The 17,316-nt window shown below is 45.4% G+C and overlaps 1 pseudogene; it reads right to left on the bottom strand.

The window, feature by feature from the left end:
• Window positions 1–14,646: 14,646 nt before the first annotated feature.
• Window positions 14,647–14,747, bottom strand: LOC126007494 (uncharacterized; annotated as a pseudogene).
• Window positions 14,748–17,316: the final 2,569 nt, after the last annotated feature.

Below are 17,316 nucleotides of genomic sequence, written 5' to 3'. Positions count from 1 at the left end.
TGGAAGAAGCCAGGCCCCTTTCAACCTACAAGCTATGGAAGAGCATACATAGGAGAAAAAGACTGAAATAGAATTGAGACAGAGCAGACAGATGCAGACAGTTACATGCTTATTAGGAAATGAATAACCAGAGTAGGAGCAAACCCCCAAACTGTATGTGTCCAGATCTCTAAGAATCAGATCACTGTCTTTTTGTTTTGTTTTGTTTTGAGGCCATACCCAGTGGCACTCAGAGGTTATTCCTGACTCTGCTCAGAAACTACTCCTGGTGGGCTTGGGGGACCATATGGGATGCCGGGAATTGAATCCAGGTTAGTCAGTTAGTCTTGTGCAAAGCAAACACCCTCCTGCTGTGCTATCCCTCTGGCCCCACAGATCATTGTCTTTCCATGAAAACGGTGCAAACAATGGCATTAAAGGACCCTCATGATTCACAAGCTCTTCAAGCTTGCTTTTGTGTTTGATGATGGCAAAATGCTCACCCAGAAACCCTTTGTTCAACAAGCTTTGCCGAGAGCAAAACATCAGTGCCCCCTCTTCGACCCAAGCCTTTCACTTCTCAGTATCATGGCTCATAAGGGACAGGTTGGCAGAGAGGGTCGCCCATAGCAAGTGACCTCTCCTGTTTGCATTCTTCCCCACTTTGTCCCCCATGGCAGTGTTTGGTGATCCTTGACATCATGAACATCTGACATGAGATCCAACTCACACAGGTATGCACAGATGCAGAAAGAACTAGGCACAGCTTTAAATGGAGACATAGACTCAGGGGAAAATGCTGGCCCTGGCATGCAGCAGAACCTGGTTTGATCCTGGCACCCCAGAGCTGGTCTCCTGAGCTCTGCCAGTAGAGATCTTAGCACAGAGCCAGGTGCCCAGAGTCCTGAGCACTGCTGGCTGCATAAAAAACAAATAAAATACACAGAAAGTGGGCCAGAGTGATAGCACAGCGTCTGCCTTGCACATGGCCAACCTGTATCTGCTCTCCAGCATCCCTGAGCCTGCCAGGAGTAATTTCTGAGCTCAAAAGGACAGCCTTGGAAGCTGGCTGGTGTATTATCACCTGGGGAAAGAACAGTGCAGGGTACAAGTCAATAGAACACAGGGAAAGTCGGAGATTGTTTAAAAACAAAACCAACCAACCAAACAACAACAACAACAACAACAAAAAGCCGTTGGGGCCGGAGTGCTGGCACGAAGGCAAGGGCAAATATTTGCCTTGTACCTGGCTAACCCAGGTTTCATCCCTGGTATTTCATATGGTCCCTCTGAGCCTGTCAGGAGTAATTTCTGAGCTCAGAGCCAGGAGTAACTCCTGAGTGCCACCAGGTATGGTCCCCCCCCCCCCAAACCAAACTAAACCATAAACAAAATCAAACAAAATGGTTCATTATGGAATAATCAAGAGGCAGCATCGACTGCAGGCACATGAACGGACAGAGAAGGAAAGCCCAGAGCTAGGTAAGCTGGGGCTGAGGAAGGATAATGAAGGCTCCAGCAGCTGAGACCCGAGAACAGGGCAGGTTGAGGACGGAAAGGCTGTCCTGATCCCTGAGACAGATGCTCGGCCTTTAGCTGCGCTTTCTTGATGCCCAGAACAGACCCGGGACCTATCCCTGCAACCAGAATGACTGTTATGGTTCAAATATGGGGGGAGAGAGAGAGAGAGAGAGAGACAGAGAGAGACAGAGACAGAGAGAGACAGAGACAGAGAGAGACAGAGAGAGACAGAGACAGAGAGACAGAGAGAGAGACAGAGACAGAGAGAGAGAGAGAGAGAGAGAGAGAGAGAGCGCATTGTGGTTGGCCCCCCAGTGAGAGTGACATCTGGACCGGGTGCTCTCTAGGGATCCGTCTGGATCATATGATCTGTTCCTCAATAGGCCCAGAGCCCTGGTGAGCTCAACATAACAAACATAACAAACACCGAGATGGGAAAAGTACAGAGACTAGTATTTATTTTTCGGGGGTCACATCCATCGATGCTCAGGGATTTCTCCTGGCTCTGCACTCAGGAATTACTCCCAGTGGTCCTTGGGGGCCATATGGGATGTCGAACCCAAACCCCGGTTGGCCACGTGCATGCAAACACCTTCCCCCATTGTTCTATGCCTTCATCCCCAGGGACAGTTTTGCTCCCCTTCCAGTGGTCCTCAAACTATGGCCCGCAGGCCACATATTGTATTTGTATCTGTTTTGTTTCTTTATTGCAAAATAAGATCTATGCAGTGTGCATAAGAATTCGTTCATAAGTTTTGTTTTTACTATAGTCAGACCCTCCAATGGTCTGAGGGACAGTGAACTGGCCCCCTGTTGAAAAAGTTTGAGGACCCCTGCAGGCTTGAAACTCTCGGGGGTGGGAAGTAAAAGCCCAAAGGATCTAGATCTCTGATGCCCAGAACCTGAACAGCCGGCCTGGAGATGGAAAATGGCAGAAGTGTACCAGGGAGGTCTATCCTATGACTCCCACTGTACCCTAATGTGGACCCCCCCCCCAAACACCAGCCTCCTCCGCCCTGGGGAGAGCACGCACACCTGTTCCTGTCCTTATCACCAGTGCCCTCTCCACAAACACCTGTGCACACCTGTGATATCTGCCTGCACCCCCAATACAGGCCAAAAGTGAAGCTGAAGGAAACATTCTTCTAGGGAGGACAAACTGCCTCAGGACTGTTTGTGTTCTGTTCCCAAACACCCCGAAGTGCCCATGAGGCTTAGGGGCCCTCTGTCCCTGTCCACTGGGCCTAGCACTCCAAAGACATGTTCTCTTTCTTTCTCTAATTACAGGTCCTATGGACAGACACACACACGTAATTCTAGGTGCATAGACATACACATTCTCTCTCTAGTTCTGTGGTCTCTCTCTCTTTCACTCTCTCTCTCTCACTCTCTCTCTTTCTCTCCCCCAGCACCTCTGACACTCTTTCTGCTTTGACCTTTGACTCTGGAAATCAGAAGCCTCAGGCAGGGGCTGAGCTGGATAAAGGGGACTCTGGTCTGGACACAGGGGACTCATGCTCCGTCCTTCCCTTCACTTCCCTTTACTCCTGAGAGGCCAGACCTGAACCCCCAGATTCCCTGGAGGCACCCCTGACCTACTTCACTCCCGACATCCCACAAGATCCCCACATGCCCTATTCTTCCCACCGCACCCCGGCCTGTCCCTGCCTCACCTCTCTGGTGCGAAGCTGCCACTTTCCTGCAGGAGTGTGGGGTGCGGAGCCCCGCTGCTTCCTATATCTGCCGCTGCACCCCCTCTTGGGAAATGCGAAGAGGAAGTGACACGACCTGGTTCATTTCTGTTCAGAGAGATTTCACGAAGCTGCCAGGACACTTAAAACCGGGGACACTGAGAAGTTCATCAGCCCTCCACCGAAGATTGCTCCTCTCGGCTCTGCGCATGGTCCCTCTGTTCCTTCTTCTCTCTGCTCCTGTCTGGGTCTGGAGAGGTGAGGGAGGATGAGGGCAGTCAGTGTGCTGGACCCCCAACTCCACCCCTGCTCAGAGAGGGTTGGGGGTCAGGGTGGGGGCAAAAGTCCTGATACTGCTTCTCTTTGGGACCCCAGGGAAGCAACTACACATGGGACCCCATGGAAACATCTACAGATGTTCTCCATAGAAGCATGTACATACCATTATGTATTATTGCAAGACCTGGATGAGTTTCTGCTCTTTTGAACCCCTGGCGTCATTTATGGGTGATGCGCTAAGATACTGAGAGTCCCTTCTTTTTTCCTCGGGGAAACCCCAGCCCCACGAGTCTGTGAACACATTATTGGGCTCAAGAAGAAGTCAAGGAACCCTCCACACACACACACACACACACACACACACACACACACACACACACACACACACACACACACAAAGGCAAACAAACAAACTAAACTGAAACCCAAACTGAAAATCAGCAAAACATGAGGTTCTGGCATCTGAGCCTCAGGCAAACAGGTGCTGCAGAATTCCTTCTGTTCTCTGGGTGCAAACAGAGGCTGACTCGGTCGTTCCAAACATCTGGGTTCCTAACAATGTGGGTCCGGGACTCTGGATGTGTCCCCGTGACTCTCAGGATCCAGGGTGTGCTGAAATCAATCAGTTGAAGGTGTATCTATGTGTGTGTGTGTGTGTGTGTGTGTGTGTGTGTGTGTGTGTGTGTGTGTGTTGAGGGGTGACTCTGTCTGCCAGGAGAACCTCAGATTTTTCCTTAATTTTCTCACCAGAAAGCGTCATGCAAAGACGAGCTCCCACACAGAAAGAGGGTGGGGATCCCAGGACCTAAGATGCAGTGCCATCAGATGCTGCAGAGGGGGGGGAGAGAGACCCCCTAATTGTCCATGCCCAGGGGGAGCAGACAAAGAAATGCTGGAATATTACTCAGCTCTGAGCAAGGGGGAGATTGTACCATTTATCCCGATGTCTTAGGCCTGAGTCCTGGGGTTGTGTGTGTGGGGGAGAAATAGCAGAAGACGTGGAGGCAGGGGCTACCCCTCTGATCGTGGGGGTCTCTCAGGCCCTTTCTGATAAACATCTTCTCTAGTTCTCCACGTCACTCCCCACTTCCTCATTGGTTTTGTCTGTTGAGTCTCTGATAGCGGAGAGAGGGGCGGGCTGATGGCACCTCTGCAATGTTCCCCTGTCTTCTCCATGGCTTGCCAGAGGTGGTACCCCAGGATTGCAGGTTGACTTGCAGCCCCTCGCAATGTCTGGTGGGGTGCAGGGAAAGCTTTTCAGTGAGGTTCTGGAGTGTGCCTGCAAAGCTGTTCTTTTGTGGTCCCTGGATGAGACGTGGTTGTTGTTCAAAGGAGAAGCTTGATCACTGTCCTGGGAGGGGGTGGGGCTGTTCCAGAACTTTCTCTCCCTGGGCAGAAGGGCAGCTGTCCCTGGTCAGCTGAGGCATTGTGGTGCAGATAGGCTGAACACAGGCAACACCGCAGACACGCTAGAGACACATTTCTTAGAAGAGCGCAGTTCAAAGTAAACCCCAGAACTCCCAGAAAGATGTTCAGGGCAGGCATCTGATTCAAGTGTGGGAACCACATGACCTGCCTTGTGTGGCTTAGGGGGGTATGTTTTGTTTCTTTTGTTTAGGGGCCACCCCCGGTGCTCAGGGCTTACTCCTGGCTCCATGCTCAGTGCTCAGGAGTCATTCTCGGTAGTGCTCAGGGGATCAGAGATAGGCTGGACCATGCGCAGGAAAAGCATTTTGATTATTTATCTATTTATTTTAGCTATTCAGTTTTTGGTTTGGGGGGCCCGAACCTGGCAATTGTCATAGATTACTCTTGTCTCTGCACTCAGGAATCACACTCCTGGTGGGATGCAGGGGGCCATATGGGATGCCAGGGACCGAATTTGGGTCAGCAGCTTGCAAGGCAAGTGCCCTACTCACTGTGCTTATCACCCCAACCACTTTTTGTTTTGTTTTGTTTGGGGCCACATCGGTGGTGCTCAGGAATCACTCCCAGCTCTGGGAACCATATGGGATGCCAGGGATCAAACCTGGGTCAGCCACGTGCAAGGCAAACGCCCTCCTCTCTGTGCTATTGCTCCAGTCCTGGACAAAGTGCTTTCAACCCTGCACTATCTCCCATGTCCCAGAAGACTCTGAATTTGATCCTTGCTACTACATAAACCAAACTGAATGCCACCTCGTGTGAACCCCACAATAAAATTTAAAAAAAGGTGGTGTGTATGTGGGGTCTCCAAGGGGCTGAAGCACACATATTACATCATTGGGGTCTCAGCATTACTATCACCAGCCGCCAAGCCTTGCAGATATGGTGTTGGGGCACCCCCAAGCCTCTGAGTCTGAGCTGCTTTGCACTGTGGGTGGAGTGACCTGGCAATGTTCCCCAGGCTGTCCAGTACTTCCCACACTCTCTCCTGAACCCTGAAGGAGGGGCTTTGCCACCTGAACACTCCCTCCCCTGTGGAGCCCTAGCTTGGGAGAAGTTACAGACGAGCCACATTTCGCAGACAGACTGATTGCCATGATCGGCTGGGTGTTGACCTTTGGGTGTGACTATCCTTGAGACCAGCTGTGACCTGCCAGGTGCTTTTCTCCACCCCCACCACCGCGTGCCTTCAATTCCCAGTTTAGAGGGGCTCTTTTGCTCCCTTCCAAGAACGGGAGGCCAAGAAGGGGAACCGGGAGAGGCCACGTCAGAGCAAGCTTCCCCCTGAGTGATGTTGTTTCTGAAAGCAGGAGATGATGTAGGCGTCCCTGACGCAGGGGTCAACCCACGCTGCTCATGTCCCTCTTAGCCCTGTGCTGCACACTGGCAACATATTTTGGGGAGCGCCTGGTTCTTGTCCTTTCCAGGAGGTACTTGTGAAGTCTGTCTTGTGCCTTTCCTGGACACCCTCTCCCTCCCACCAGTTTCCTGAAGCTGCCTTTTGGGGGGGGGCGGAATTATTCTTTCCCAGCTAGTACCAGCTGGCTAGGAGACCAAACTCAGGGGCTGGAAAAAAGAAAAAAAAAGAAAGAAAAAAAGAGAAAGAAAGAAAGAAAGAAAGAAAGAAAGAAAGAAAGAAAGAAAGAAAGAAAGAAAGAAAGAAAGAAAGAAAGAAAGAAAGAAAGAAAGAAAGAAAGAAAGAGAGAGAGAGAGAGAGAGAGAGAAAGAAAGAAAGAGAGAAAGAAAGAGAGGAAGAAAGAAAGAAAGAAAGAAAGAAAGAAAAGAAAGAAAAGAAAGAAAAGAAAGAGAAAGAAAGGAGGGAGGGAGGGAGGGAGAGAGAGAAAGAAAGAAAGAGAGAGAAAGAAAGAAAGAAAGAGAGAGGGAGAGAAAGAAAGAAAGAGAGAGAAAGAAAGAAAGAAAGAGAGGGAGAGAAAGAAAGAGAGGGAGAGAAAGAAAGAAAGAAAGAAAGAAAGAAAGAAAGAAAGAAAGAAAGAAAGAAAGAAAGAAAGAAAGAAAGAAAGAAAGAAAAAGAAGGAAGGAAGGAAAGAAAGAGAGAGAAAGAAAGAAAGAAAGAAGAAAGAAAGAGAAAGAAAGAAAGAAGGAAAGAAAGAGAGAGAGAAAAAAAGAGAGAAAGAAAGAAAGAAAGAAAAAGAAAAAAGAAAAACGAGAAAAAAGAAAGAAAGAAAGAAAGAAAGAAGGAAGAAGAAAAAGGAAGAAGAGGAAGGAAGGACAGAAAGAAAGAAGAAAAGAAAAGGAAAAAAGAAGGAAAGAAAGGAAGAAAAGAAGACAGGACCAAAGTGATAGTACAGTGGGTAGAGCATTTGCCTTGCATGCAGCTGACCCAGATTCAATCTCTGCTATCCCATATGGTCCCCTGAGCCTGCCAGAACCTTGGATCAGACCTTCTCCCTGCTCAACCATCCTGCCTGCCCCCATCCTGGCACAATTTCTTCGAGGCAGAAAGCTGATCCCGAAGTCACGAAACATCCAGGAACTGCGCTGTCATGGCAACTCAGTGGATTTTTCCTCTCTGCCTTACAAGAACTCGGTAATGCTTTCCCGTAAGGCACAATCAACTTGTTGACCGGCTGGTCGTGGAAACAATCACATGAACCCAAAATGCATCTGTTGGTATCTACAGTGGTCTTGACCCACGGTGCATGTCCCTCTGACAGGGACAAGAAGAAGCGATTGCCTTGCATCCTAAAGATTCACTGCAACCTTGAAAGTTCCCTGTCTGCAGAAGTCCAAGTCTTCCAGGACTACGGGCTGAAGAGGCCCAACCAAGGCTGCCAGGCCCTCGGGGGCTCATGAGGCCCAGTTGCCTGGTGAGGCCTCGTGCCCACCCAGGGATGCTAACACATAGAAGCTGCCCACCAGGGATGGAGAGAGAAGAGAAGAAACTAAGTATACTAAATTTGGTTTTCTGTTTGTTTGTTTTGGGCAGCATTCAGAGGTTACTCCTTGGCTCTGAGCACAGAAATCACTCCTAACAGGCTCTGGGACCGTGTGGGATGCTGGGGATCAAACCCAGGTCTGTCCGTCTGTCCAGGGTCAGCTGTGTGCAAGGCAAACACCCTACTAGGACTGTGTTATCACTCCAGCCCTAAGTATATTTTTTATTCCTCATGGTGCCCGAGGCCTGCTGCCACCACCTGGGGGTTTCAGAGAGGGAGGGTGGGAGGGAGAGAGGGAGAGAGAGAGAGAGAGAGAGAGAGAGAGAGAGAGAGAGAGAGAGAGAGAGAGAGAGAGAGAGAGAGAGAGAGAGAGAGAGTTAGATGGAAATGCACAGGCAGCCCTCACTCTCAGCGTCCACACCCCTAGCTCAGGGGATCTGCTTCTTGAGGAAGCCAAGGATATTTCTTCAGCTTTCTTTTCTTTTATAAAGCCCGTGTTTATGGGATAAATGCTCTTTGTCAATGTTCCAGGTCCACTTTCCAATTTTTACAAAACCTGATGGCAGGAACAAGTAACAGAGTATCAGGGTGAGACATATGCCTGTGTCCACTTGACCTGGATTCCATTCCCACCTGTTGGATTACTGATCCTACCTTAATCAATATTTATACTCCACCCTAGGATGTGGTCTGGTTATATATAAGATTACTGGATTTCCCCTCCTTGGTACTCCTCCTCCATCCTAGGGTGTGGCCTGGTACTTGTCAATAAAAGTCAGGGTCTGTGGAAGCCTGATGCTCATTTTTGGGTCTTTCTCCACTATGCTGCTTTCCTTCTTAAGAGCAGAAGGCTCTTGTGATGGGATTCCTGGCTTAGGTGTTGAATTTTCTGAACCCATTCTTGTACCCTTTCACTATGTGGATTATTTCCTGCATCAACATTTGCTTCCAGACCTGAGTCTTACCAGATCCTCCATTTTGGAGCCTGGGTTTCCGATTTATATCCACTCACTGTGAATGGTTCCCCCAAGCACTGCCAGGAGTGATTCCTGAGCACAGAGCCAGGAGTAACCCCTGAACACTCTGTGGTATGTTCTCCAGGCCCCACATCAAACAAACAGAGCCTTAGAGGGGAAGGAACTTGTTGTTCTCTTTAATCTACAATTTTGCAGAAGGAAATTTACTTTTATCCTGAAGTGAACCCACTGGGCATTCATTGATGAAATGGGGTGCCAGAGTCTGCCAAAGGCCCCATGGCTACTCCAACTTCACAGACACCTCCTTTCCTGTCTAGTAAGCACATGTTTCCTCTACTACATGCCCAGCTACACCCCTTCTTCCTGCTTTACCCTACAGACAAACCCCCAAATCAAAGCTCTTCTGCCAGTGTACTGCTCTTGGTTGTAGAACAAAGAAGCATTAACCAATGGTGGCAAAAGTCCCAAAGATTTTAGCCCAGAAAAAGTGATCCCAGGTCCCCTCTCCCCCAGGCCACACCACCTTGGATCCTGCTTGGTTAATCTTTCTTCTCCATTTGGACTCATAAGTCAACACTTCATATCACCCCGTCTTTCGGGAAAGTCCCTTTCCACCACATCTGTAGTCAAAGAGAGTCAAGAAAACCAGAGATCACGTAGGGATAAGGCACTGACCTTGCATGTGAGCAGCTCTGGTTTACCCCTGACATTATGTGTTTGTGTTTGTGTGTGAGTATGCGTGTGCGTGTGCGTGTGTGCGTGTGTGTGTGTGTGTGTGTGTGTGTGTGTGTGTGTGTGTGATCACCTGAGCACTGCCAGCAGAGATTTCTGAGCACCGAGCCAGGAGAAAGCGCTGAGCACCCCCTTCTATCCATTAAATCTGCAAAATGATTCCAAGCCAGGAGGGACTCTATGTTTCTTCTTTGTAGAAGGGAGGAAGGTAGCTAATTTATGTACGGGAAGACCGTCAGTGCAAGAATTCATGTATAGGAAGGCTGTCAGTGGAAGAATCTTCCCTGGACACCAACTTCAGCAATGTCACATTTGATACCTAGAAAAGAATAAAGTCAGAGAGGTGGGTGTGGACCTGCCACCAAATTCAAGAGCTGAAACATTTGTCAACTCATCCTCTCTACCCTCATCATTCCCTCCTCCTCCCAGAAGGAAACTCTACTCTGAATTTTAGACTTTTTTTTTTTTAATTTTGGGGTTATATTCAGCAATGCTTAAGGGTTACTACTGGCTCTAAGTTCAAGAATCACTCCCGGTGAGCTCATGAGACCATTTGAGATGCCAGGATCAAGCCTGGGTCAGCTGCATGCAAGACAAGCACCCTCTCAGCTGTACTATTGCTCTGGACCCCCAATTATTGCTATTATTTTGTTCTTAGGTTTTGAGTTTTTAAAAATGAAAAATGTATCAAACAAAAAGTGTTCTTGCATGACAAAAGAAATGAGGACTAAAATAAAAGGTCACCCTACTGAGTGGGAGATAAAATATTTACCATCCACCAGATAAAGGACTAATATCCAACAAATATAAAGCACCCCCAATGCTCAACAAAACTAATGATCTCTTTGAAAAGTGGAGAGAGGAGATAGATGGACAGACAATGCCCCAAAGATGACGTAGAGTCAGCCAGAAGAAATATGAAAAGCATCTGTTGTCACTTGTTAACAGGGAAATGCAAATCAAAACAACAATGAGATATCATCTCGCACTAGTGAGAATGGTAGAGATCAAAAAGACTGGAAACAACTAGTATTAACAGAGATGTGAGGAAAAGGAGCCTTTGTGGGAATGCCATCTAGTTTAAAAGTTTCTATGGGGGCATGGAGAGATAGCACAGCGGCGTTTGCCTTGCAAGCAGCCGATCCAGGACCAAAGATGGTTGGTTCAAATCCTGGTGTCCCATATGGTCCCCTGTGCCTGCCAGGAGCTATTTCTGAGCAGACAGCCAGGAGTAACCCCTGAGCACCGCTGGGTGTGGCCCAAAAACCAAAAAAGAAAAAAAAAGTTTCTATGGAAAACAGTATGAACACTTCTCAAAAAACTAAAGTTTCCACAGAACCCAGTAAATCCACTTCTTGGCATTAATCTTTGAGAACTCAAAAAACACTAACTCCAAATTTTACATACATATGACAAACCCAACTTAATAGCAGCACCAAGTACAATAGTCAGGCCTTGGAAACAGGCCAAATATCCAACAACTGATGCTTGGATAAGGACTTTGTGGTATTTTTACGTGATGGGATCTGAGTAGCTGTAAGAAAAGAGGAAACCTTGCAGTTTGCTGCAGTCAGGGTAGAACTGGAGGGTGTCTTGATAAGTGGCATGAATCAGAGGGAGAAGGACAAATAAATACCAGATCTCACCCTCACCCATACATCTCATGATGTATAGAGAAGGAAAACAAGAGGCTAGAAAATATCAAATAAGGACCAGCCTTTGCCGATGTTTTGAGTAATCTCAGAACAAAAGAGTTTATAAGGAGCATGAGGACTGGAAGTAGGAGAAAAGGAAGGAGGAGGCGGACTTGAAGTGACTTAAGGGCAGTTGTGGGGGATATGGGACACTGGTGGAGAAGAAGTTGTGAAACTTTTGCTCAGCAAAGTCCTGAAAGTTAGTGCCATTGTCTTCAAGTCACCTCACCTCACAAGGGACGTTGAGACAAACACTAAAAATGATGCACATTTTTTGAGGCTTGATTTTTTTCTCATTCTTTTTTCTTTGTTTTGGGGCCACACCTGGCCGTGCTCAAGGATTACTCCTGATTCTGCACTCAGCAATCACTCGTTGTGGTGCTCAGAAACCCTAAGAAATAAAGGGGACCAAACCTTGGTGGGTTGCATGCAAAGCAAGTGTCCTACATGCTATTACTATCTATCTCTCTGACACAGTGGGCAAAGATTTGGCACAAGAATAAAAATCTTAAGAACCAGAGTGATAGCGTCTATGCACCCCTTAGCCTGCCAGGAGTAATAGTAACCCCTGAGCATTCCTAGATGTGGTCCCCGACAAAAGAATAAAATTGAATATCATCTCACTCATCAGCAAAGCATCTTCAAAATAATATGGGCAAGTTTCTGTTTTCAACACCACAATAGAGAGTCTGGGTCAAGCCTTGGTGAAGGCAAATTTATCCAAGTCATTCCAAACCTTGACTGGCATTTAAGTAAACAGCATCTTCCAAAACAAACAAACAAACAAACAAAAAGTTCTTGAAGGCATCTTGCTATCTTGGATTCTCAGACCCTACAGGAACGCAGTCTAAAAAAAAAAAAACGTTGGTCCTTTGTTTTACAATGATTATGAGAGGCTGTCATACCCCAATCCCACTAGGGCTATAAAACTATTCAATTCAACCCTTCCCAAAAACTTCAGGAAATAGCTGTGGGCAGTAGTTTTACAGAAAGGCGGAAAACATCTTTAAATTGCCCTTTCCAAGTCCATAACGGTAATCAGGTGTCTGTCCCATTGGCCTCAGTGGTCATTTTTTCTGATGGCTGGAACTGCCTTATTTGCATAAGACTTCCGCCACTCAAAGAGGTAGATATTGACTTTTTTCTTTCTCATTGACTTTCAGCTGTTCCCCCGTGGACTTAGAACAATCAAGCCCAGAACAGTCAAGAGAGATGACCAATTTCTGTCCCCTCTCAACCTTCTTCAGCTGGATATCTATTATTAAATCAAGCTCAGGGTTAATATTTTCATCAGGCAATAATACAGCAAGGCCACGGAAGCCATTTTCAGGAACTTTGCAATCAGCAGAAGTGTTTTGTTTTGTTTTGTTTTCTTACTTTTAATTTGCAAACTTCTGGCTTTTGACATGTTCTTTCTGCTGTTAGACAAAAAATCAAATGCCATCACTTCTCACCCCCAACAAAATATAAAGAAACAATAGCTACGCCAGGGGTCAAGATTTGCCACTAAATCTTGTTCAATGTACCAAGTTGACTCAAAAAATAGGTTGTGAGTCTGACACCAGCCAGATTAATTTTCCTGTGTTTTTAATATTTTCGTATAGTTTGCATTTGATGGAAACCTCACGTGTCTTGGATACAGGCTGGAGTTTATTTTATCTAAAATCCACCTGACAATATTAATTAGCCATTGAGTTCAATCTACTTACAATGTCAAAATTATTAATGTATTGAAATTTATGCTTGCCAACTTGTCTTTCAAATGTGAGTTTTCCCCTCTTTTTAACAATTCCTTTTGTTTTGTTTTGTTTTGGGGCCACACCAGGCAAAGCTCAGGAATTACTCCTGGCAGGCTTAGGGAACCTCATGGGATGTCAGGGACTGAACCCAGGTTGACTGTGTAGAAGGCAAATGCCCTACCCATTGTGCTCTGACTCTGGCCCTTGACTGTAACATTTTTTTACTTCTTTATGAATAGCATAGGCACCTCAAAACACTTTTTTCCACCTCTCTTGACATGCATACAGCACCCTAGCTCTATCTTTTTATGAAACTCTGAAAGTTAAACCTCATTATTACTTTATACTGAGAAATGTTATTTGAATTTATAGCAGTCAGGTTTCAATCAAAGAAGAGGTATCATTCGGAAACATACAATGAGGGTTTTTGTTGTCTTTTATTAGTCTGCATGTGTGTGTGTGTGTGTGTGTGTGTGTGTGTGTGTGTATACCACACCTGGCAGTGCTCAGAGGTCATACCTGGGGATATACAGATCCAAATAATTATTACAGCCACAGCTGCAGGCAAATGTCTTAATTTCTGCACTGTGGCTCCAGTCTAATGAGAAAGTTATTTAGAAAGTTCAACCTTCCTAGGTTGTGGAGCTGTTTCCTCTTTCTATTATGTGGTGAGATGGCATTTGCTTCAAGTTTTCCAAGCAATCAGCACTAAAAGAGAGTGGGTGGTGTCAGATGCAGATGCAGACCCCAAGGCCCTGTGTGCTATCACACAGTGGGTAGAACATTTGCCTTGGATGTAGCTGACCTGAGTTCAATCCCCAGCATCACACAGGGTTCTTGAAACACTACCAGGATTGATTCCTAAATGCAGAGCCAGGAGTAACTTCTGAACAACTTTGAGTATGGGCCCAAGCCTAAATAGATAAATAGATAGATAGATAGATAGATAGATAGATAGATAGATAGATAGATAGATAGATAAACAAATAAATAAATAGAAAAGACACTTTGATGTGGGAGAAGTGGGGCAAGTATATGCACTTATATAAATTCAACCCTAGGCCATGATGACACTATGTCACTCACCCACAGTATCCTAGAAGGAAACCTGCAGAAGAATCGGGTGTGTTAGATTATGGCACTCAACACTGCTGGCCCAGGGGAGGTGATTTCCAGGAGTTGTGCCCTGGCTGTGTATGTAACCAAGATGTCTGGACATTGCGAATCCTAGAGCAGAAGGGACTCCATTTTGTCAAACCAATGTTAAGTTTCCATTATGGCTAATGAGACTAAGTTTTCTATTTAAGGGCTAAGTTTCTATCCCAACAATAATAATACATACTCCAAGGCCCTCTAAACCCCAATATACCACCACAGACATCTAGTCATGAAAGGACATGATGAAATACCCTAGATAAACCCTAGACAATAGCCAGTCAACTTAAAGGTCAAGACTTCCTGCTTCTAGTCCTATATAACCTGATTTGTGGAGTTCCCCTCACCCAGGGGGTCACCTCTCTGGGAGGTGACCCTTGCCATCAGTTTGTAGCTTGTTGGTAGATGGAATAAAGCTTTGCTTTATTTCAATTGTGCGATCTCATCCTTCTAAGAACTCTAGATCCTAACAATCAGCTTTGCTGGTGCTGCTCTGTCTAGTTGGTTTTAATCTCATGTGGCTTTTTTTGGTTTGTTTTTGTTGTTGTTTTGTTTTTTTTAATATGGAAAGTTTTACAAATTTGCATGTCATCCTTGCGCAGGGGCCATGCTAATTTTCTCTGTATCCTTCCAATTTATATGTGCTGACAAAGCAAGCATTCATCTGACTGAAGACGTTGTCTTGGACTTTTGTGCTTATCATTTGTTCTTGCACCTAAACCTGTCTTAAAAGGCAGCTACAAAAAGCATAGTTAGAAAATAGTTCCAGAGGTTGGAGTGATAGAGCAGCAGTAGGGCATTTGTCTTGCATGAGGCTGACCCAGGACAGACCTGGTTCGATCCCCAGCATCCCAGAGGGTTCCCAAGACAGGAGCGATTTCTGAGCACATAGTCAGGAGTAACCTGAGCGTCTCTGGGTGTGGCCCAGAAACCAAAACTAAAATCAAAAAGAAAAGAAAAAAAATACTTCTAGTTTAGGGATCTAAGTGGCATATATCCAATTTTATTTCCACCATGGAAAAACCTGCTGTTTGGCTCATGTAACTCCTGAGTAAAAGTTTTAATTTTTTGTTTTGTTTTGTTTTGGGGCCATACCCAGTGCCGCTCAGGAGTTACTCCTGGCTATGAGCTCAGAAATCTCTCCTGCCTTGGGGGAACCATATGGGACGCCGGGAATCCAACCGTGGTCCGTTCTAGGTTAGGGCATGCAAGGCAAACGCCCTACCGCATGTGCCACCACTTCAGCTCCTGGATTTTTTTTTTTAATTTAAAGCTATAATTATATTGACTTCAACTTCCATGAGCTCTAGTAAGAAATCTGTTATTATTGTTGTATGGCAATAATAATGATGAAGATGATGACAACAATGACGACAAAAATTATGATGATAAACTTTGGTTTGGGGGTCCACATCTGCCAGTACTCAGTGTTTCTACCTGATTCTATGCTCAAGGATCATTTCTGGAGGGCTTGGGAGACCCAAGGGGGTGTCAGAAAGTTAGCTCAGCTCATCTGGATGCAAGGCAACTGCTCTGCTCACTATACTATCTCTCAGAGAGTACACCCATAAAGAGAAAAAAGGACTATACTTGTCATGTTATAACATGACATCATGTGATGTCAGTTTCTCTGATTCTTTGATGCTTCTGAAATTTTTCTCTTCAATTTGGAGACTGTGGAGTTTGAAAATGCCAGAGTCATTGTGGATTCTTTTTTCTTTATTCTATTATAGATTTGACTCCTTCCCCTGTTTTCAGATATTGCATTTGCCTTCTATTTAAATGCTTCCTCTGCCTCTTTCTATTTTTTTCTGAGATTCTGATCATTTTAAAAAATGGTTCTCACATCTATATATCTGATCTTCATATGCATATTCTCCAACTGCTTCCCCTTTGCATAATAGTCTGGAATACTTCTTTGGTTTTATCTTAGAATTCCTTTACTTTATTTTATGTTATTTTTTTTCTTGAGCCACAACCCAATGGTATTACTCAGGATTACTCCTGGCTCTGCTCAGGAATCACTTCTCAGAAATTGATCCTGGTGAGCTTGGGGGACCCTATCGGATATCAGTTTTGTTTCTTTTTATTGTTTTTTGGGGGAGTCACACTCAGTGATGTTCAGGGGTTACTCCTGGACTTTGTACTCAGGAGTTATTCCTGGCAATGCTTGAGGTGGGGGGAGGAATGCTCAGATGTGCCATGGATCAAACCAAGGCAGTTTTTCTATTTTTGCTTCATTTTAATGCTTGACTTTCATTAGCCTAAACTGGAGAGACTTTACTTCAGAAGACTATTGCCACCATAATTTAAGGAAAGTTAAAATCAGAAGGTCCACGGGGGTCCCCTAGTGAGAATGGTTGAGGAAAGAACTCAAAGAGAGGTCACTTCCTTGAAAAAGTGAGGGTGGTATTTCTCAAGCTTAGTAATAGTTTCAAACAATAGAGCAAACATATGTTTGGCCTAATAAAAATCTCCCTGCTGTTGTGCTAAGTATGTATAGAGTTGAACATTTACTTCCAGAGGACAAAAATTTGTACATACAAATATGGCCTGGATTAAATAACACTTTATCTGGAAAAATCAGCATCAAGAGATACATAAAAATAACTTTGTCATTCTCAAAGTAAAGTTAGTCTTTTAAATGATATTCTGCTCAGATGAAAGGAGCCCTTTGTAGGAAAACCTGGCAAACTTGCTAATCTTTTCAATTATATCAGAATTGACACCCAAGGTCCAGCCTGGGAGTAAAAAACTTTGAGATGTTAAAGTTTGCCCTTAGATACAAGAGAAGCCTCTGGCTCAACTCCCCTCTGTCTTTTCATGGGAACTTATCATCTAGAAGATTTGTAACCCACATTAAAGGCCTAAATATCTGTGGATATTTATCTGTTGTGGATTATCTGTTGTGAAGAAACTTAGAGATCAAACAGTATGTACTGATAAACTTGTTGCTAGCAAGAAAGTACATTTTTTTAACCTTGCACGAAAGCAGATGCAGGCAGACTCTCACACATAGAATTCATGTTTAAATACATGCCTGTAGTATTCCATAAATACACACAATTATGATTCACCCCAACAACTGAGTGTGTCTCCTTCTTTCGTAGAAACCTGCACCCACTTTCCTGGGGACCCCAAGAACTCCCTGAAGTGTCTGGATAAAGAGGCCATGGCAGAGGACTCTATTGAATGGGACCTACCCACCACCAGAGAGAGAAGCTTGA

This window comes from Suncus etruscus, chromosome 4 (genome assembly GCF_024139225.1).
Source record: "Suncus etruscus isolate mSunEtr1 chromosome 4, mSunEtr1.pri.cur, whole genome shotgun sequence".
Classification (NCBI taxonomy): domain Eukaryota; kingdom Metazoa; phylum Chordata; class Mammalia; order Eulipotyphla; family Soricidae; genus Suncus; species Suncus etruscus.
This window is presented reverse-complemented; position numbering and strand designations above follow the sequence as displayed.